Genomic DNA, 24,288 nt, shown 5'->3' on the forward strand with positions numbered 1-24,288 from the left:
TTACGTTTTTGCAATAAATAACCTTTGCTTCCATCACCCACCCCCTTTAAATATAAAGAGAAACAATTTTAGAGAGAATGATGGTGAAGCATTATGAAAGTAATGGAAAATGCTAGGGAACTATTTCTGTGTCTCCTTATACATCTTAAATTGCTGTTCCGGTACCCTAGATTTGCTTAAACAGTTAACTACTGCCAAACATAGTAGTAGTTGATTCTCTGGAAAAGAAAAACCTGATTGTAATGTGTGCTTGTGGAACACGGAACAAACAAATGCTCATGGACTCCCAGACAGTATGAAGGCCCTGCCCAGACTGAGCCACACGACTAGCGATGGAGCCCTTGGAGAATCTTGCCTTTGAACAGTTAAAACTTGAATTTGCCCAACTTGGCAATGGAATTAAAATCCCCACCCTCAAACAAAGCATAGGATAATAAAGTCTAAAAAACTGAAATGCACAAATAATACAAGCTGTAAGATAATACAGAATCAGAATTCTTCAGAAATTTCAGACTATCTGAATTTTATTCAGGCTTTCTTCTCTTGCACCTTTAGGCAGGCTTTCAGAAGAGAAGGTTGGGCATAAATTCCCCAATTTCTCATCCTTAGAGTAACAGTTTATCTAGCTGCTGAAGAGTGGGAAAAGGGACAAGCTCTGCTATCCAATAATTGGGGTTTTGTTTAAGGGACTGAAATATTATAATGGGCTGAAGCCATCAGTGACCTGTTCATTTGGAACAGATTTAAAATCTCACAATATGAAAATGATTCTAGAGGGAAGAAAAAGCACATGTATATTCACATATTATGTAGATTATTAATAATAAGTAAATAAAGCTTTTCCTATTGATCTTGAGTGTTCCTTGTAAATTGAAAAGTAGGAAATTGCTGAAAAATATTGAAATTTCACATTTACTTACAGTTACTAGATAGTTACATATCCTATATTCAGAAAAACAAATTTCTGAAATCAAAGTGAATTATCAACCATTGAAATTAATATCTGAAGAAATGAAGACAAATATTACCTTTACTATAGTTCTCTCAATAGTTCTAACCAAAGTATTGTGTACTGTAAACCCATCTAGAGACACAGTGGGTGTTCATGAGAACCCAAGGACAGAGATCAATGAACATTTAGACCTATGGGAACTGCAGCTCAGAGGCTATAAGGAGAGAAGACCACTAACTCAGGACTACATAGTGAGGTCATTTCTGTTTCTATCTGCTTTATCTTTCTCCCTCTCTCTTTCTCTACCTCCCCACTCCCCATAGATTCCCAGAAGAGTCCAACAGAATTAAATTTTGGTTCTGTCTTCATTTTACACATATGTGATAGGGGGAATTTAATTAGTCTCTCCAAATTCCAGATTTTTCATCATCATATGGGATAATAACACCATCTACCAACAGGTTTAATAGTGATCTGAGGTTTAAAATAGATAGTGGATGATGAACATTTAGCAGAGGTTCTGATGTAGAATAAATATTTAACATTTGTTAGCCGTTACTACTTTTCGTTTTCCACCGCTAACTTTGGCTATAACAGTTTATCCAGCCTTAGAGATTATATAACTTTTAAGCTTAATTCTCCACATCTAACTAACTCAGTGTCTTAGATGCTCAATTACAAATTCCCAAAGGAGGAAATTGATTGACTTAGGCCACAAAGTCGCTACCATGCTTATGAACTGTCTGCCTGTCCATTGGTGCCCACCCATGGTTGAATCAGCTATGCCTGTGGGATAAAAAGAGAAAATATGGAATCTAGTGGTTTACTGTTCATATAGCAGGAGTTGTTGGTAAGACCATTTTCTTTAGGATGCATGTGCAGGTTGAGGCAGTATGGTAAAAGTCCCTAGCAAACTATGGTTCCCCATTTTACTGATATAATATAGATGTACTCTCAGTTTTGCCATATCATGTAGTTTAGGTCTCCAAATCTAGTTTAAGGATTTTCAGAATTTTCATATTTCCACTATTGACCAAGTGTATTGGATGATTTCCATCCCTTCCCTTCCCTCTGATGACATGTATCTAAACAGAGAAATAACTTGTCAGTGTGACCAAATTGGTCAGTATTGTTTGTCACAGCAGATCCTCACAATCAATCCAGAAGTGCCACAGTCCTGCTGCAATCAGGATCGATTATTATGAAAGCCAGCTGTGGCTCATCTATCTCATTGCAGATGGCCACAGCCTTTGATTCCATTGAGAAAAGTAATTTGTCACCAAAACCTCAAATGCCGCCTTCACAGTATTTTACTTTCAAAGACATAGGGAGGATAAGTGACCATATGGAACTAAATGTGGATTTGTCAAACCTGTTACTGAGAGTCTTTTCTGTGTTGCAAGTGGTGAAATGGTGGTTGTGAGTTCCCAGTTCTAAAGTTCCTTTGCATAAACAAATTTCAATGAACTCAACTGGACGTAATTTGTGGTCCTTTGCCTTGTGCAAACCTGGCATGTCTGGTTTCAGCTTTAGAAATCCATGTAACTCCCTATGTAAAGACAAATGTATCACTCCAGTCATAATAATATAATGTAATAATATGTAGAACTTTTAACAAATGGTTTTATTGTTGTACTTATTGCCTCCCAATTCTGATAAGCATTTAAGTTTCCATACAAAATTACTTTATTCATTTCAGTAATAAAGAAAGAAATAGATGAAATAGAAGTTTGATTTAAAAGTCCCTGTTTTGCTCCAGATAAGCTGGTAAAAAGACATTTGTTGAAGCTTCTAAGGACCAATTTTCAAAAGCTCCCTGCTAATTTGAACCCTATCAAAGGAACACACATCTGTGCACATATTTTTCAGTATAAATCAGGAAATATGAATAATTGAAGTGCTTTTATGCTCTAAATTTTCATTAAATATAACTTAAATGCTCGTCCCAGGCCTCAGTCTTGTTTCAGGTTTACTGTAGCAAAATAAATTAGAGAAATAATGGACCAAATAAAGTGTTTTAACAGGAAATCCTCTCAAACTGAGTAAAAAAAAAAAAAAAAGTTTAGGAAAGGTAATGGATTTCTTAGATTCTTCTACATGTATTTTTTAAATTATTTTTAAGGGTATATTATTTTGGTCATTCAAAGAAATGATCTTCACTACCTAAATGAAATCAGATTTCTATCTAGTGTAAGGAACTCCCAAAAGAATGAAAAGACATGTTTTCAGGGAAGAATTCAGGACATCTTGCTTAATAAATTGCTGCTAAAACTTGAAAAAGAAAATATAAAAGAAAATAAATGGCAGTAGATGGTTGTGAAACAAACCAAGTACATTTTCAGCATGTCATTTGATGATTTATAAAGCATATGTAAGTCACAAGTCATAATGCTAGGTAAAGTATATATGTTATGTTATTGTACTCATTCTACATTTTTATTTAAAAGAGCATATTATCAGCTTGGATTTTATGGATAAGCTGGAATGTAAGCCTTTAGGAAAGCTTAAGGAATTTATGTGGTTAGACACCCTTGGATTCTGAATCCTTCTCTGACAATGTGCAGTCATCAGATACCTAGAGATTCGCTTTATTGTTTTGTCCTTCACCTACAAATAAAGAAGTGATGATGTTTGTCAGAAATTACAGCAGATGGAAGAGCAGCAAAGGTCAATAGGTTAATATTTATAAACCACAATTCAAATGATACAATGTCTGCAGATGCATAAAATAAACATTACGCTAATGATAGACGATTGATTATAAAAAAATTACCTTGCTCCAGGGTAAAACCTTTTATTTGCTCTGTAGGTTGTATGTATGTTAGTCTCAGATAGATATTAAGTAACAGTAATAATTATTGTTTAATAACCCCAAGACTGATGTGAAGAGCAGAGGATTCAATATACTTTCTACAGGGATTTTTTTTTGAACTACCGAAGTTTTATACCTGAGACATGAAAAAATTAAAACCTTTCATAATGTTCTGTCAGATAAAGCAACGCATATACTAAGATGGCATAATACACTCTGTTGTTTTAGTTTTTCATTTAGAAATCTTTTAAATAAAAAAATCACTTTGAAAATAATTTATATTTTATCTAATATTTTTAACTTTTTCAAATGATTTCTGTTTTCTATATTTATATTTCATTTACTGCTTATGATAACCAAATGAAACATGTGAATATATAGGAAGGTCAGAGAGAAATTACTATTCCCCATTCTAACTGATGATATTAACATTCTTCTAGTCATTCAGATCAGTGCCTTCAGTTTAATCTCCATTTTTTCTTCTTGCTCACTACCTTGAAACGCTTGTCAGTCCTATATATCCCTACATCAAAATATCTTGTGCCCATCTGTTTTTTTATTCCCATAACAGCCTAGCTTAGGTCTCATTTCTTTTCATCTGTATCATTGTCATAATCTTCAAATTGGCCTTCCCGTCACTGGCTCTGCCCTTCTTAATCCATTCTTCACTTTAAAGATCCACTTTTCTATTATCTCTGCTCAGTACCTTCCATGGTTCCTTACTGCACCTACACTGATTAAAAACGTAGTAATATGATTTCCTTTTTCAGTCCTAAATACTGGTTAAGTACACAAACTCTGGAATTGGATTGAACTGAGTTTTAATCCTAGTTCTAACTCTTGCTCTTTGTATAACCTAGCACATGTTACTTAAGATCTTGGAGCTCATCATAGGGTTCGTGTGAGGTATAAATGCCACAAATAATTGATTGATTAATTAGACAAATATTTATCAAATGTCCGTTTTGTGCCAGGCATTGTTCTAAGACTGGTGATAAAGCAGTGAACAAGAGTTTCTAGGGAGATGGAAAATAAACAAATAGTAGACACACACAAACACGAAAACATTTTTTTTTTTAAAGGAATTCCTTTTATTTTTATTATTTATTTATTTATTTATTTATTTAGTTTTGGCTGTGTTGGGTCGTCGTTTCTGTGCGAGGGCTTTCTCTAGTTGCGGCAAGCGGGGGCCACTTTTCATCGCGGTGCGCGGGCCTCTCACTATCGTGGCCTTTCGTTGCGGAGCACAGGCTCCAGACGCGCAGGCTCAGTAATTGTGGCTCACGGGCCCAACTGCTCTGCGGCATGTGGGCTCTTCCCAGACCAGGGCTCGAACCCGTGTCCCCTGCATTGGCAGGCAGATTCTCAACCACTGCGCCACCAGGGAAGCCCCGAAAACATTTTTAAAATAAACTTTTTATTTTAGATTAGTTTTAGATTTATAGAAAAATTATAAGGATAGTTCAGAGAACTTCCTCATACCCAGGTTTTTCTATTATTAATATCTTACATTAATATAAAATTATTAACCAAGTTCATAGTTTATTCAGATTTGCTTAGTTTTTACCCAATGTCTCAAGATCCCATCCAATATACTACATTACATGTCTCTTTAGGCAACTCTTGGCTGTGACATTTTTTCAGACATTCCTTGTTTTTGATGACTTTGACAGTTACCTTTATGTTGGGTATAGAGAAATATTATGAAGAGAAATAGCCTAGATAAATGATTAAAGAATAAAGGGAGCTATTATTTCAGATAGCATGCGCAGGCAAGTCAACTTTTGAGGAGTGACAGTTGAACTGAAATTGCAATGTGTTAAGTGTCCAAGTGACAGAACTATCTATGGAAAGAAATTTCTACACACAGGAAATGCCATTGTAGACACCCTGAAGTGGGGCCTTGGTAGATTGTGTACATATATGTGTTTATATCCTGTCTTCAACAAAGGAATGAATGGAAGAAGAAGAAACATGCAGAAAACGGGTTGAGAGTAGAAGGAATCATTTTCAAGATTCCAAAAGCGCAACACTGGTTTTAGGATCTGTGCTACTGTCAAAGATATCCTGGAACAACCATCTGTTCCTTGCACAATTCCTTGACTGTAGTGGGTGATCAATAAATGCTAGTTGAAATAGATTCCTAATTTTATAGATGAGGACACAGGCACTGGTTAAGTGGCATGCCCAAGCTCACGGTGCCACTTGGAAGAGCTTGAGCTAGAAAAGAGCAGTGCTGACGCTTGGCCTGTGCTCTGCACTCAGAGCCATGCTGTCAGGAAGGTAAAGGGCTCCCTGTAGTCATAAACTTACTTCGAAGATTCCTTTAGCAGAAACCTACTTGGGACCCTGTGGACCTTAAGAATTTCTTCATAAATAAGTGACATAAAAAATAAAGATTAGGGCTTCCTTGGTGGCGTGGTGGTTAAGAATCTGCCTGCCAGGGCTTCCCTGGTGGCGCAGTGGTTGAGAATCCGCCTGCCAGTGCAGGGAACACGGGTTCGATCCCTGGTCCGGGAAGATCCCACATGCCGTGGAGCAACTAAGCTCGTGTGCCACAACTACTGAGCCTGTGCTCTAGAGCCCGTGAGCCACAACTACTGAGCCCACATGCTGCAACTACTGAAGCCCGCGTGCCTAGAGCCTGTGCTCCACAACAAGAGAAGCCACCGCAATGAGAAGCCCGTGTACCACAACGGAGAGTAGCCCCCGCTTGCCGCAACTAGAGAAAGCCCGCGCACAGCAACGAAGACCCAACACAGCCAAAAATAAATAAATAAGGTAAATAAATTGAAAAAAAAAAAAGATTATATTTGGCTATGAGAAAACTAAGACTAGGTCTGAATATATAGTTTGACCTGGAGAAGTAAGCCAATTATTTTCCTAAATTTCAATACACAATGTAAAAAGGACACATTGTAAGTGTATTTGGTAATGACCTGACTTTACAACAACTGAGAATGTCCCCCAAATTTCTGGCCTAATCTCCATGAACATCAACCAGTCATTGAGTGAGTGCCTGTGCTTAGTACCCTTCTAATACTAAGCGCTTCCTTCTAAAGCATTTTTAGTACTTAAATCAATTATTTGGATTATGATGGTGTTTTGTTTTTTTTTACCTGCCTCAGATAAAGTATTGACAAGTAGAAGCCCATAACCTTATCAATAAATGCCTTGACAAAGTTCTTTACTGAGCATGGCCTGTCACAGCTAATCATAGGGCTGGTTATCACCTACACCTACAAATTGCTTTTGGATTGATTTCTTAATTTGTTCCTTACAATAACTCTGAGGCAGCTTTTCCTATTATCTTTAGTTGTGGAGATGAGGAAACTAGGACAGCTTGTTTTACAAGTGGTTTACACAGGATTTGAACGCAGATATTCTGATGCCAAATTTTATCTTCTATAAAAAAAAATACTAAAATGAAATAACATATATTGGCACTTGGCAAATGGAATATATGTTTATTTATCAACAAACAAGCATATATATACACAAACACACACACATATTGTGAGTCAACCCTGATCATGATGGGGTTAAAAAAGAGAGTACTTGTGATAACTACTGCTTACAATAATATCTGGTCAAGGAACTTAGAAAAAAAAGTCTACAAGGACATTACTCTGATTGGTTTTGTTTTCTAAAATCAGAGCGTGGTGGCTTATGTATAAGGGTTCTGGGATGGCCCAAATGCAGTCCTCATTGGTGGAGGGATGTGGTGAAAGAGCAAACAAGACAAAGTTTGGCTTCCACAATATTATTTTACTCCCCACATCTCTCATTCATGACTCTTTATCTTATCTTTAACCTCAGAGGCTCAAGGTCCTCAGATTGTTTTCCAGATGATTGATCTCTTGAATCTTTCACTCAGCTCTGCCCTGTAATCAAAATGCTTGAAATAGTTTGATCTTTTTATTTCCTCATCCCCCTTGGTGCTGCTGACCCTGGCAAAGTCTTAGGAAGAAAGTAAGCTCATGGACCAATCTAGGAATGACTGTTAATTTCCATTCTTTACCAAGTGACTTTCATTCTGAAGGGGGTCTTCTCTTCACTCATCCTTTCACTCATTCAATAACTATTTATTTATCAACCAGTATGTACCAGGCATGGTGCTAATTTTTGTAGATAAACAGTGAAAAAGAAGACCTAGATCTAACATTCATGATTTTTTTTTTTTCTACCAGCAACTACTTCTGTGACAAATTAAGTATAAATGTAATTAATGTAATGTTAAGCAAGATGTTAATACCAATAACCTTTCTGAGTCTGGGGTGTTAGGAGAGGTTTCTTGACAAAACGATTTGTAAACTGAGATCTGAAGATACATAGAAGTTTTCAAGGTAAAACAAATATTGATTACACAATGAGAAAGTACAGAAATAGACTTAAAGATAAATCAGACCAAAGAAATTTCAAATATAAAACTGAGATTAATCTATAAATATAGTAGAAGATAGAAAGTGTCATAAGAAATATATAGCAAAGTTCAGTGAGGGTTCAGAGGAAAAATGAAAATATTTCTAGTTCGGAGGAATAAGAATAGAATTTGATGTGGGCTTTCAGAGATGGTATAGTGAATGCTGTGTTGTAGCACCCAAATCTTTCTTCATAATCAAGATACTCATTCCCCAAGATCTTGTGAATATTGGGTGCTAAGAGCTGTGTCCCTCTCCAGTGATTGTTTTTGACTGAAAGGAACATGTCTCTCCCAAACTTACACCTCCTTCCAGGGGAAGCCTTTAACCAGGAACTAGTTAGTGTGGCATCACAAAGATTTGGCTCCTTTGCCTTGATTGAGCTAAACTCCGAAGGATCATCTCAGTTTCAGAGCTTTCAGGTCATCACCTGCAATTATGTCACATTTCAACTTCCCCCTTCTGCCCACTGCAGCTTTCCTTTCTCTGCCTTCACAATTGTTCTCAATAGCACTGCCCAATAAACCTCTGCACACAAGTCTCTGATTTTCAGTGTCTGTTTCCAGGGAACCTAATTTGCATCAGTTGGTACTGAGAATGGTGCTAGGATGCAGACCATAAAGTGGAATTTTGGAGCTGGGCAGACCAGCTGGCCATGAGGATTCCATCACTGGTGGTGACTGGGGTATGGATAGCTCTTGACATGCTAGAGTAGGGCAATTGTTAAAGCTTTCCTTTTTTAGCAGTCGTGAGTTGCATGTAGTATAGGATATCGGTGGAAGGGAATGAACTAGCAGGTGCAATATCTCAAGTTTTGAGAGATTTGAGGGAAATTGTAATTATAAGTGTCATGGCTTGGATGGCTGTGTTGAGGGAATCTACACATTGGAGAAAGCCAATGGAAGGCTGAGAGTAATGACGAATTACAGGCTAAGTGTGAAAGCCAGGGGGCCTCCTCATACAGTGTGAAAAAGACTCTCAACTTCTGTGGGTTTGAAGGCAGAAGAAGCTGAAGTTCAGTCCAGGGCTTAGTTATAAGAGTAACAAATCTCCAGAGGAAGTTGAATTCTCCATGTTAGCAAACTTGCTATGCCAAGGAGAAAAATGGGTTAAGGTTTTATGCTCTAAAATTCTTGAATCTTTAGGCTCTCTGAATTGTCTGGGACTACGGAAGTGGGCCTCTGCTCCCAGTTAAAGGCTACTGCTTGATACTGAGCTCTCTGCTTTGCAAGACAGTATACATAACCTCTACATCTAACCCTACCTTATCTCCTGGTGCCAGACCAATAAATAAGATCAAATCACAATAATAAATCCAGCAGATAAATGCTGAGCCTGCTAATTTGGGAAAATAACTATTACCCTGATAACAATGGGAATGGCAGGATCCCAAAAATAATAGGCACAATAGAAGCAAGAGAAGTTGTGATGCAAGATTGGAGTGGTAACTAGGATGTGGGGAGATATTGACTTGCTGAGAGCAATGGAGATGATTAATAGAACATGTGTTTTTCTAGGTAAGTGGGCAGATATCAAGGATATTGTTTACATATACCATTTTTATTTTGTATAAATTTATTTATTATTTATTTATTTATTTTTGGCTGTGTTGGGTCTTTGTTGTTGCATGCCGGCTTTCTCTATTTGCAGCAAGCAGGGGCTACTCTTCATTGAGGTGTGCGGGCTTCTCATTGTGGTGGCTTCTCTTGTTGTGGAGCCTGGGCTCTAGACGTGTGGGCTTCAGTAGTTGTGGCATACAGGCTCAGTAGTTGTGACTCACGGGCTTAGTTGCTCCGTGGCATGTGGAATCTTCCTGGACCAGGGATTTAACCAGTGTCTCCTGTACTGGCAGGTGGATTCTTAACCACTGCACCACCAGGGAAGTCCCTATGTCATTTTTTTTAGAAAAAGAATTGATAACTAGAAGGACAAGGGAAACTGACATAAATAAATCATATCCCTTGCTCAGTTTCTATAATTAAGCCTGTTTTAAGATCTAGACTCATCACTGACTGAAGAAAAGGTCCCAGGAAGAAAGACCCTATAATACTTCAGCAAGTAAGTATAATAGCTAACAAACACCCTAATTTTTTACGTAAAGAACTCATGCCCTTGTACACTAGTAAAAGAGAATTACTCAGACATTTTGAGGACTGTTGGATAAAGGGTCTCAGTTAATCTTGATATCCGGGGTACCTGTTAGAGTGGAGTATATGAGGCCCAAGAGGAGACATACTTGATATTTGGCAAAACTAACTACTGCACTGATTCCTTCCCTCTATGGAATAAGAGCCATCACAGGAAAGGCCAAGCAGAAGTCTCTGAAGCCTCTCCCTCAATGGCCTAACCCAAATTAGTTAATCAAAATAATACTGCAATCTGGAAATAATGGCAGATACTACTGCAACTATTAAAGACTTCAAGGATGCAAGGATGATGGTCCCCATAATATCCTCCATTTAATTCTCCAGTCTAGTTTCTATGGAAACACAGATGGAGCCTAGAAGATGACAACAGACTTTGCAGAATCAACCAAGTAGTAACACCGATTGAAGCTGTTATGCCAAATGTGCTGTCTGTGCTAGAAAGATTAACATGGCCTCAGGCACATGGTATATTACCAGTGAATTGGAGCATGTACTCTTTTTCATCTCCATCAACAAGATGGACCAGAACAAATTGAATTCTCACAAGGTGAACAAAAGTATTTATTTACTATGTTGCTTCATATCTTGTGCTCTCTATCAAAATATAATCAGAAGAGATCTAGACCACCTATACCTGCCAAATAATATCACATTGGACTACTACACTGATGACATCATGTTCATCAGAGCAGGTGAGCAAAAAGTGGCAAGTACATTGAGGGCCTTTATAAGTATGTGCACTCTGAAGGATTGGAAATGAACCCTACAAAGATTCAGGAAACGGACTCATTTGTGACATTTTAGGGGTCCAATGCATGCCAGCACATCTTTCCCAAAGTAAAGACAAATGGTTGCATCTCATATTCCTACCACTAAGAAATAAATATGGTATGTGGTAAACTTCTTCAGGTCCTGGAGGCAGCATATTCCACATTCAGAATTATTGCTCCAATCCATTTACTGAGTTACATGGAAAGCTGCCACATGCAAGGAATATGCTCCAGGCTGCATTTCAAGCAGTCTTGCCACTTAGGCTATACAATCTGGCCTTCCCTCTGGTATTAGGTATCTTGGTGGGTAAAATTCCAAAAGAGAATCATAATATAGACATGCAGCGATCTGGAGTCAGTCATGCCATCTGCAGCATAGAGTTATACACTATTCAAATAAACAACTCCTTGTGTGCTACTGACTTCTGGCAGACATGGAGAACGGGACCATGAAACATCAAATGTTCGTGTGACCAGAGATTCCCATTGTGAGCTGGGTGCTGGCAGACTCACTGAATTATAAGTTCAGGCAGGCCCAGGTATACTCCATATGATGGAAATAACTCATTTGGGATGGGGTATGAATAGAGCCATGGGGTACAACAGGCTTGAACAGGTTGCCCAGAACCACATGTCATTTATCATAGTTGCGTCACCTTTTCCTTAGGCTTACACGTATGGCCACACGAGGGGGTGTCCTTTAGATCAGGTGATAGAAAAGAAAAATGGCTGATTGTGTTTCACAGTTGGGTTGGCTTGGAATGTGGGTACAAATGCAGGAGAACTCCACTCAGAGATGGTCCCAACAGTGTGTTAAAGGGAAATTCTCTCGTTTAGTACAGCTTTGGTCAGTGTCCCTAGTCAAACAATCTATGTGGAAAGAACCCCAGCTAAGAATATATATTTGGGCTTGTGGACAGTGCCAACTGGCTCAGCTCGTTGGTTAGGTGACTTGAAAAGAGAAATGAGTATTCAGCTCATTGGTTAGGTGGCTTGAAAAGAGAAATCAGTATTCAGAACAGAGAAGAGAAATATGAATAGTCCTATGTGAGTGGCATAAAGTGAGGTGATCTCTGAAATGCATGTTAATTTCCACCAGAGAGCATTCACTATGGAAAAGTTACTAATCAACCAAGTAGATAGCATCAATCAGCTGGTTGACATCAGTCAGCCTTTTGTCAACAGCCACCTAAGTGCTGCCAAAATGGGCTTATGAACAGAGTAGCCATGGTAGAAAAGATGGAGCTCCAGAATAGGTGCACCTACTTACCAAGACCAATCTAACTACTGTTGCTACTTAGAGTCCAGTATGTTGGCAACAGAAACCAATGATGAGCCATTGATATGGCACCAGCCCTCGAGGGGATCAACCACCAAATTAGTGGCAAGCTGATTTCACAGAATTCTTTTTACTCTGGAAGGGGCTGTGATGGATATTGGTTGAGATCATGATAGGCTCTTGGTACGGGTTTCCACTTCCAGCATCTGAGCCTCAGGCAGCACCAATACCTGAGAGTGTTTGATCCACCAACATAGAATCCTGCTTAACGTTTTCTTGGCTCAATGAATCTACTTTACAGCAATAGAGATGTGATAGTGGGCACATTGCTATGGGATACAGTACTCCGGTCCTATCGTATACTGTACCATCCAGTGGTTGCTGGTTGAATAGTCTCTTGAAGGTACAACTGAGGTAATAATTTGCTGATAATACCCAGTGTTGATAAGTATCATTCCATGGGATGCACTAGTCAATAAAATAAATGACCATTATAGGGTGCTATGTCCCCAAAAGATGAAATGCATGTCTGGGAATCAGGGTGTAGAAATATAAGTGGCCTCACTTCATATTTTTTGCAGTGACCTACTTGGGAAGTGTGTACTTCCCACACCTGTAACTAGGCTCCATATGCCTAGAAATACTAAATCTCACAGGGGGATCAGGGGATATATCATGAGTTCCATTAAACTTTACGTGATGGATCCCACCCAGTCACATTTGATTATTTTTGCCAAGAGACCAACAGGCAAGGAAAGCAATAGTGACCTTTGCAGGTTAACTCATTCTTATAATCAGGAGGAGGTAGGGCTGCTGTTACACAGTGGGAGCAAAGAAGAATAGATTAGGCACCCAGGCGATCCACTGAAGCATCTCTTAGTACTCTCCTATACAACTTGGTGGTAAAAGGAAAAGGGAGCAGTCATCATCTGATAAATTTGTGGTGACCAGGGAACCAGACACCTCAAATATTAGGATCTAGTTCACTTACATGGTGACCTACTTAAACTAACAGAAGTACTGGACTGGGGGAGGATAACCTACAGCAGATTTTGGAAGAAGGACAATGAGTATCAAATGTAGTCATGGGCTCTACTTTGTCACACTAACCTTCCTCTTGTAAGTTGTCCCAGGAAAAGGGCCCATCCAGAATTCTGGAGTTTTTCCTGGATAGGGTGAACCTGCTCCATGAAGCAAGTAGGTCTGAGTGGCACAAGGGGTCAGCTGAAGTGGATGTGTTGTGGTGCGCTGGTCTGCTTTTAGGACCTGCTTGAGTCTTGGCTGACTATTTACAGCTAGTTACATCCTTCTCTCTTACCTCTAGTTTAAGAAATCTGCCTTGCCAAGTCTATGTCCCATTTTCAGAGCAGCCTGCATCCAGTGACTGGTATATACAGAGATACAAAGGCCTGACTATCTGCTTTACCTAGGCTGGGGAACTCTCTAAAAGACCTTCGCAGTTTCCAAGTTCTCAGTAGGGTCAATTGAGTCCACTGATCCAAGTGCAACTTCAACCTCTGACTGTTTCCCTTGCTCTTTTTCAGGTATCATTCCAGAGAGCACAGCCCAGTGAAACCCCTGTGTATACATTTCACAGTCCCAGAGTCAGTTTCTTAGGGAGCCTATCCTATGACAGGAGAAAAAGTATAAAGAGAGGATGTTTCCTTTAAGGAAACAGCTTGTATAAATTCACAGAGATGATAAAATGGTAGGTATGAACACTAACTTACTGTTGTTAAAGTTTAAGAAGTATTGGGGAACACACATGGGAAGAGGGATAAAGCCAAATCATAAAAGACTTTGAATGTCAGGATGATTGACTGAATGCCTAATTTAATTGGCAATGTGGAATATTCATGGATTTTAGAGAAGACAACCAAGATGATCTGAATTTGCTGTGGGAATATTGAACAGTGTGTAAAAAGCATTGACGTGGAGGGAGAGTTCACACTGAAGAACCATTTGAGGAATTACCTTCAGTGTCCTAAGGGAGAAATCATTGTTTTGGCAATGGTAGTGACAATGGAAATAGTGCGGAAAATTCTGATGCAAGAGAGTGTGAAGGTAAGCAGACTTGGTATTTGAGTTGATGTGAGGACAAGTGAGAACTGGCAAAATGCAATATTTCTGGAAGTTTGAGGAAAACATTTTGAGGCCTTTATAGAACTCTTTAGAAGAACCAGGAAGTGCCAGTTGCCTGGGTTTCCCTGGAGATAATATTCTAAAAATCTTCAAAGGGCATGTGGAAGCTTTTTGTTCAGCAGTTCCCTACTATAATCCTCCCAGCTGACTACAGAAATGTTTCCTAATCTCTGTGCCCATTTTCTCCCTAGGTTCAGCCTGCTCCATTCATCCTATGGTTTTGTTCTTTTGGGGATTAGCTGGGACAAACTGTGACCAGGTCAAATAGCTGCTTCTCTATACCACAAACTAGGGCACTAATGCATAGGTCCCCTTTAAGAGCAAAGTGTCTTAATGACCCTAAGCTTTGACTTAATTATTCTTATTATAGTATTACTTAAACACACTTAAACATAAAAATACATATAAACTCTGTGTGCTTATCAGCTTTATATACCATGTATAAGAAAAACCATTTTACAAGTAGAAGTCAATAAAAACTACAAAACTCATAAAATTTAAATTAAGATCATTAATTTAATGGACAGATGAAGTTGCTTTGTGGAAGTTAAATTGCTGCTCACAACCTAAATGACAATCAGACTCCTTTGAGCTTGGAATGCCAGTGCTATCTTGTCACTTATTATGACTTAATTCTCTCACCGGTTTCTGTATCAAACTATAGAAAAATCTTTATCAGGATTTCAAATGACATTAGTTGGCCTTTATTGAGCAGGTACCCTTCATTTATCTATGAAGCACACCTCTCATTAGCCTTAGACAATTACAGGGGTGCAGATTGATCCAGTGATATCCTGAACACAAATGTGTATCTGGGAGTCAAAAGTGAGTTATAGTACATGGTTAAAGAGTTGTCATCCAATGATCCACACTATGATTACTGACAAAATTTTAAACTATCAAACTAAACATACATCTACTTTTTTAGGAGCTCAGGACTCAAGCAGATTCTTTTTAAAATTAAGTTCCTTGGTCTACTGATGGACTGTAAACTGCTGCAGTGATGTTAGGGTCTTCCTTTGTTCTTTTGGATCAATGACAAGCAATTCTATAGGATTTCATCTCAATGTACAAAGCCCTGTTATAGGCAAAATAATATGTAATTTATTCAAGGTTCCATGATTTGGTGTTTATAAGCCAAAATGTGTATAGTCTTAGATTTGCTGGATTTCTTTCTTTACTAAATAGTCTCTGACACACAGTGCTTGACGATTCTGAGAAGCTTCTAGAGATAAGTGGCACTTTCACCGTCCTTAGGAAGGTTGCTTGCATGAATGCTGTGAAGCCTGTCTTGGGTTGGTGATGACTTTTTAATTATTATTCTGAGCTTTTAATTATAAGTTCCTTCTGGTTTAACTTCATCGTTATCCACTTTGTTGTGTATTGCTTATTTAATTCTATAGTGGGTAGCAAGGCACAATTTTATCACTAATTCTTTTGTCTTCTAATCTTATAACTTGACTCTAAAATAGGTATTGTGAATTATATATGAATCATCCGTATCACCTAACCCTAACCTCTTCCCCAAAATTTAATTGTACAGTGAGTGACATTTCATTTCTATCATGGAGTAAAATTTCCAGTGGGAATTAAGAACAGACAATATAAATGAGTTTCAGGGCCATTTGCCATGTTGAAATGAGAACTGGTCAAAATAGTTTGAGAGTTACCATTCTAATTAGCAGGAGAAACCAAACCAGATTATTTGTCTTTGTTCCTGGTTCTCCTCTAGGAAAGTCACACCTAAAAATATGTTCTTTAACTAAATTATCTTTATGTAAACTAGTTTTCATAGTTTACTGCTTAAAATCCTAAGAAAGAATGTGGAAAGGATCCTTAGTGTAATTCTAGCCATAATAGGTCAGATTTGGTATAAAACTAGTACATGTTGGATCAAATCCAGATGGGTTTATTACCAAATGAACCAGAAGGATCTAATTATAACACTTTCACATAGAAAATGGTTCCATAGAATGGATTTTAAGGATAACATAGTGAGAATGTAGTACAAATGAGAATGAGATGGATAGTTCTTTTGATGGATAAGGGATGTAGGTAGAATAGGTGATAGAACAAATGTTTTAGAGAACACAGATGAAGATGATATAGAGAACCTGAGTCTGGAGTTATTTTAGCACTGGCCTTTGGGTATGAAAGGCAAATGAAACAAAAACTAATGTCTATGAAATTTAGGTGAATGTCAGAGTAGTTCCTGGTTGAAAACATTTGAAACTGTTATACTAAAAATCAGTTCAATATGTTCAGTATTATTATTATTTTTATAACTAATATATTTCTTTTATACTGTTGAGTACTGTAATAAACTATACTTCTCAGAATTTTTTTCTGGCAGCTTTCTAGAATAGGGCTCCACATATTTTCTGCTATCTGGGTTAAGGCATTCAATTGTCTACTAATTTCCCTAGGTGTCTTAAGTACAAAAATATAAATTTAAGACAATAAGAAAAAGGCTTATTTTTTAAAAAGAAAGTTGCTAAGGGTTATGGGTAACCAAATAGAACTTTTTCATATAGTATTTCATTTCATATTTTCACTGCATTTCTTTATTATTTGCATAAAGGTCTTGCCTTTGAGATATATTGATATAATAGACTTTGGTAAGTACAAACTGATGGCAGTACTTTCGGGAGAAAGATTGGTGGTTAGTTGATGGTGGCAGTTTTAAAACCAGAAGCTCTGGTTTTTAAAAGATGACTTTTAGTGCTCAGCTCTTTCTACAGAGTGAAAAGGGATGTGGATAATACATATGTAAATCTAACACTCTTCTTTGGGAAAACAGAAATTACCAAGATAGTCTGTTTATATAAATCTATTTCTGAGTCTAATTTCTTAAATTCTCTTAAAGTCACAACGGATGGGCTTCTCTTTCTCTAGCTGCTTATTTTTCTATCTAAATCTACATGCACATAAAAATTACAAAGTGACTAGCTGGAGTTGCATTAAAATAGTTTTTTGACTTTGTGGCATCTTAACCAAAACTTACTTTTTTACTTTTGCCTCTACCTAAGAATATGCATCTGAAATGATGTCTTCTTAAACTTGTAATGGTACTATTTAGGCAAAAGCTTTCTGATTAATTCAGTGAATGAAACTCATACTCTGCTTTACCTCTCTGTACTTTTTTCAAAGCAGCATGGTAACAGCTATGTCTAGAATACTGAAATTCCAGGACAGCAGGACAAGTGAACGTGTAGATTTTAGATCTGGGAGTTGGACGTGGTCTGGTTTCAGTACAGTTCCGTCTTCTCCAAGTTTGTATAATCCCCACATACTCTTTCATCCATGACTAGCTGTTCCCACACTCTTTTTGTCTCTGGAATTTTTTTCTGTTTATGCCCTGTCAACGATCTCTTCTTTTGCTTGCCAACTATGTCCTCCCTTTGGTCTATTTTTCCACTAGGAGACATTTTCTGGTCTCTTTTAGTGGCTACATTAAAGGAGAGGAGACAATTTTGAACAAAAATGTATTTATTCACTTTTTTTCCTGAAAATTAGAAAAATTTTAATCTCCCCCAGACTGGAATTTGTTCAGATAATGTCACATGTAGTAACAAAGTCATATAGAACTCCATTATCTTTTGCATGTAAATAATTTTCCAGAACTTATCCAGGTCTTTTAAGAGTAATTCATTGATTGTGTCTACATAATGCCCAAACATCCTCCTGGAAAATTCAGCCAAATCATTCAGTTGTTTGGTCCACAAGACACCAAACATTTGGATATTTGTTTAATTAGAAGATATCAAAGAACTGTTTCTCAATATCTGTATGAATGGGTATCATTAAATAATGGCACAGATTTTTTTTTTAAGCTACTCTGGTTTCAGCAGAGACAACTTTGTGGATGCTCTTTTAACACCTAGAGAGTAATCTATGTACTGTGAGCTCACTGCTGATATTTTTTCTATAATCAGGCTTATTCTAAGAAAAATGTTAGTTTCAGTTCATCACACAGGTTCATCTTTATTACACATGTCACATAATCAATAGGTATTTATATATACATATATATAAATTAACACAGACAATTCATAGAATTCAGTTCTAGCACAGAAATTTATTTTATCATGCAGTAATATATCAAAATAGTAACTGAAAATTTATTTTTATACTCTTATAAAATGTGCAAAATAAAGAATTTATACAGGAAGGGGGAGGGATAAAAGAAATATTTACCTAGTCTTATACTGGTGTGAATATAAGAACTCTTTATCAAGAAAAGTTACTATTTATTTCATCATTAGTATCAGCTATTTTTGTCAAGTGAATATTTATTCATTGGTTTAATCAATTTTTAAATTTTATTTCTTCCTTCCTAAGTATTTACACAATCCTTAATGCAAACAGGCATTTTGTACTAAATTTACATGGAAACATCTCCATGTTGCATTGTAAATGTTGTTTTTCTTTTGAATTTTTTTTTGATACTGTTTTAAAAATTTTCTAAACTTGTGTCTACACACACATACAGAATTACACAGAATTTAAATCATGACCAACTCAACAATACTTTGGGGTAATTTAGCCAGATTAATCTGTTATAATAATGGAATTTCTTGATCACAATAAGTTAAATAATTTATTGACTTTTTTCCCCTTAATCTATTTTAGCAAGTGTTTATTAAGTACCCATTTTGTACTTGAAACAATATGTGTACATAATAGCTGTTTGGGTTAACTACAAGGTCCAGTGCAGTCAAAGCAGATACAGTGATTTAAAAATACAGAAATGGCATTTATACTTTTTGTTTTTGTGATGTGGTTGTACTTCTTCACTCAACCTTATCCCTATGTTTTCTAAGGTAAACTTTTATTTGTTGAATGTAATATAAAAATAATTATTGGTTAATAGCTCTTAAATGGATAACTCAAACACTGTAAAATTGTGATTTAATGAAATAATTAGAATTTCAAATAATTTGATAAAGTTCAGAAAACCTCAGACATAAAATTTCCACTCTTCACATAAAAGAAAATTATTTTGCTTGAATATAACATAACTAAATAGTTTAGAAATTTATATTACTTCCTTTACATACTTTTTTCTCTTTAGTTTCTATTTGTTGCCTGTATATGTGTATCATAATATTTGATAGTCACTTTATTAAAATCTATACTAAATTGTTAAAATGACTTCTATGTGAATTTGTATTGCTTATTTCTTTAAAGAGTCAAGCAATATTTATTAATTATCAGAAATGGAACTTTTGTAACTGTGTATAGTTTCTGCAATGTAATCAGATGTAACTATGACAAGTCTTTGAAAGTAGAAGAAAACATTACATGGAATCTAGAATAGTGAAGATTGATTCACCAAACATCTATTCAAGCGCTAGATTTCTCTTTCTCCCTAGCACTAGACATCAAAATGTTTATAAATATTTATGTTTATAAATTTATACACACACGTATAAACACAAATACAGCCACATATGAGTACTTAAGATATTTGTTATTTCAACTGTTTAAAAAACAACAAAAACAAAATGGAAAAAGATCTTTCCAAAATGGTTGGATATTTACCTGAGGTAATTATTCTCATGCAAAATTTCTAGAAGAATATCATTAACAAAAAAAAGTTACTGGGGCCAATAACACTGAAAATGTTCCTTTTTTTGTAGCAAAAATAAAGACACACATTTCTTAATGAAAGAAGAAGGAGACAAGTAGTCTGAAACATCTAACCAAAGCAAATGGTTTAAATTAGCACATATTAATTAATAAAAATGAAATGAAGAATTCACACACACACACACAAAATCACTATTAGTGATTACATGACCTTCTTTAGGACTTCAGTCAGAAAGAGTTTGAGCTTGGCTTCCCACTGTCACTGCTAAAGAGATTAGTGATGTAATTGTCATCTAATCTGATGTCCTTCTAAAAAAAAAAAAGAGTGGAATTTGAAATGCAAATCAGAATTTATTGAATCTTTTATGACACAGTGGAAGAATGAAAGAACTCTGGTTTATGATGAGAAGAAAAGAATGATAACTATGTGAGACCAATGTTTTTTAGCAAAGTAACAAAACAAAATAAGCCATATGATCAGATTTTGGGTGGTTCCATTGTAATAGGTAAGCAGATCTTTTTAAACTATTATAAGACAATTACAAAATTTAAAAAATTATCTTCTAGGCATTTAAACATTCAGATGACTACCTTCCCTTCATCTAAGCCACTTACTTAACGGGCTCAAATGAAATTCACAGAGAAATCTTCAACACTTGAAAGTCCCATTGTTGACAATGAGAATTGCATGTATACACATAGTATGCCCAATAGTTGCAGCCCTTAACTGTGTCAATAATAGTGGACATATTTGTTTTAGCTTCAGGGACTTAAAGGAGCCTGACAGACATATCCAAGAATTTATATTTATATTCTGTAATGCAACATCAAGTAATATTGCCTATTTCATAACCTGCATTATAGAGGGAAACTCTATATAATCCTGGGTCTAGTTGAACTCAATCCAAAGAATTTTAGTGTGCAAGAATGTGTTTTGTAATCCAAAGGCAGATACGGAGACACTGTTAAAGAAACATGAGTTATTGGTTTTAAACAAAACAAAACAAAACAAAAATGAACTAGTTCCCTGTTGAAAGAACATGGTCTCTGACTTGACCAGGAAAAATAAAGGATGTCATAAACAGTGGCTAGTCAACTCCTTGGAGTCTGTGCAGCATTAATTGTGATGTTTGTAAAGCATATATTACTTGTTAAATCTAGGCACAAGAAATACAGGAAGTGATTCCTTAAAACAACTTGTCCTTTTTTTGTTTTGTGGATATAAGAAATGTTTAGAGAATAAAATATGTTCTAAACTGGGATTTGGGATAAAGGGTCAACATGAGTTCTGAAAAAAAAGAGATCACCTTGGACTGGTGCTCAACTGAGTCATGAAGAAAATATTAAATTTATAAAGATAAGACAGAAAGAGGAGATCATTTCAGGCAAGGAGTATAACACACGAAAAGTGAAAAGCTTGAATAACAATATTAGGTTATGATAATAATAATAACTGTAGCAAACATTTATTGATTACTTGCATGAGACCCTGTTCTAAGCACTTTATATCTACTACCTCAATTCATCATCAATCTTTCTTATAAATGATGAAACGAGAGTCATAGAGAAGTATGTGACTTGCCAAGGGAGGAGCTGAAATCCAGACCCAAGTAATTTTGGAGCCAATTTACTTTCTTGGTTGAAATGATCAGATGTAAAACTTGATGGTTATGGGAAGGAATCAACTTAGTGCTGATGCAATATGGACGTCTTACTTGGTTTTGCTAACTAGTGTCAGGTATGACATATTCTATTTTAAAATCAGATTATTGGGTTTCTCTATTTTCAACCATAGGAAATTTCAATTTCAATGTTTGTAAAAATAAGTTACTGGTCTTATCCAAATGTGAACAGTACATGGCCAAAATGAAACATTATTTTTTAGTAACTTTTAGTTTAATTGTCCTTTTTACGATTTTCTTTACTGCCCCAAAGCAAATTCAATCAGTTAACTCAGAAAAAAAAAAAAAAAATCATGAAAGATAACGTTTAAAATGACCGATTGTTCGACTAGAAAAATGAAAAATATCTCAATCTGTGAACACAGTCTAAATATGGAAAAACCATTAAACACTAAAACTTGGGGCAAACTTACAAGTTTTCTTTCTAAATTAAAATCAAAATTAATATTACAAAGTCATTACACTATAGAGCTGGATATAAATGTAATTAAATGACATTAGAAATATCATACAATTTAATAGAATTATTTTGCCAATAGATTTTGAATTGAGACTTTGAACTATAAAATAAGTCATTTTGATAGATTTTTTTCTGAGAATCCCAATAGACACTGTTAATATACATTATTTATTCTCAGCAATGTTTTTTATTATGTACATGTGCCCAAAGGCTTACGCAGTGGATGAGGATTTTTTAAAATAAATGGAAAGAAAAAATAAATTAAATAAAATTAAAGCCACATGTTACTTTTTTGGTGGGGTGGGGTGGGTGGGAAGCCATATTTATGTGACTGTTGGCTACTCCATATGTTAAGCTTAGGTCTGGCTTCAGGTAATCTTATGAGTAAAGGCCTATTCCCTAAATAGTCTAGGGCAGTCTGTAGTGACATACAGAGAAGGCAATGGAAGGATATTCAAGTTCAGCAGTTCCTCAAGAATCTTAAACACAATGCACAGAGCCTTTGACATAGCTGTGAGGCATCCTGGCAATTTAAAGGGATGATTTCTCCTAAGTAGGTAAATTTAGAGGTGTTCAGTACAATATTGACAGTTTAGATCATCAGACATGGGCTTTCTTGAGGCTCTTCACAACCCAAAACCTGAAAAAAATAACCAACCAGAATGCTCATCTTTTCCAAGAGACTGTCTGGAAAGGGGTCAGAAGAAACAATGTACTTCTCTATCTATTTTTTCTCTTCATCATCAAATGTAAGGGAAGAAAGGAGATAAAAATGTCGGGAAAGCAATGTGAAATTTGTTAAAAAACATCTGCTATTATGGATTTACTTCCAATCATTCCTTGACTATATGATTATGTATTATGACAATGTCATAATACCAATTTTTTGATGGAATGTCAGAAACATTTTACAAGTCTGTGGTTCCCTGAAAACTCAAATGCTTTTATATCTCCATAAAGTTGCTATAATAGGCTTTATTCTTTCTTTTAAATGACTGTCAGAGGGACCTACCATTATCTTGACACTTATATTTGAGAAACTTTTGCTGGAGCTCTCATATACCTTCATGGCAACATTCAATTTCTAGGCTCTTTTGCAGCTTCCTCTGTCTGCTTCTCATTATGTCTAACCAGCTGAATGTTTTGTCTGTTTTGATCAGCAAGGTTAGAAGTGAGCTGAATTCTGAACATTTTTTGCACTGTTTTTCAGTTCTGCTTAAGAAATATTTACTGAAGCTCTGGACCCATAAAAATAAAGTGGATTTTGAGGTTTTACTGTTGTAATTGAAGAGGAACTATTGCCCACTGTTACTATATCCAAAACATTTTAGAAGTACAAGCAGAGAAATATGTCTCTATCATCAGAATTTAATATGAAATCATGTTCTTCTGTCATACAGAAAATTTGTCATAGATTTTATCTGCAATAAAATCTATGTCAATGGTGCCACATAATACATTTGTAAAGGTTAGAGATATTTTAACCCTCATCTGTGACCAGAATTATAATAGTAAGTAACCCACTGAAACACCAACGACAGATTGTTAAGAATCTAGAAATTTCCTGCAGACATAAATGCAAAAAGGAATCCACACTTTGTAACACAGTGGGACCATTTTGAATAGTGTTCTTGAAATGATACATTTATTACACAAGTAAAAAATATATGATTACAAATTCCATCAATCTCATGTCCTTGTCATGGATTTGTGTTTTTAAAGTCCATAGAGATTATGCTGTTGTATTGGTTAAATTCTCACAAAGGCCTGTGAAAACATAACAGCCACATTACTTTAATGACTTCCTTTTTGAAATGTGTATTGTTACGAACCAAGCATAATGAACAGCAAGGTCTCAGAAATATAGGTTTTACTTCTCTAGATTTCAATTTCCAAAATTTATTTAATTCTCTGTTTTTAAATTCAGATAATTAGGGAAACAAATACAGAAGTAAATATTTGTAGCTGGATGGATTCTTTGGAAAATTAAAGCTGCTGCCATTCACTTTTGTAAAATTTTAATATCTCTTG

The 24,288-nt window shown here is 36.0% G+C and overlaps 1 long non-coding RNA gene across 1 annotated transcript; it reads left to right on the forward strand.

Annotated features, from left to right (window-relative positions):
- The first annotated feature begins 4,313 nt into the window (after nucleotides 1–4,313).
- On the forward strand, nucleotides 4,314–20,318 carry LOC309609492. Its single transcript, XR_014233435.1, has 2 exons — nucleotides 4,314–12,049; nucleotides 12,091–20,318. It is a non-coding gene; the product is annotated as an uncharacterized lncRNA (long non-coding RNA).
- The last annotated feature ends 3,970 nt before the right edge of the window (nucleotides 20,319–24,288 follow it).

Source organism: Balaenoptera borealis (assembly GCF_965194805.1).
Source record: "Balaenoptera borealis genome assembly, chromosome: 1".
Taxonomy (NCBI): domain Eukaryota; kingdom Metazoa; phylum Chordata; class Mammalia; order Artiodactyla; family Balaenopteridae; genus Balaenoptera; species Balaenoptera borealis.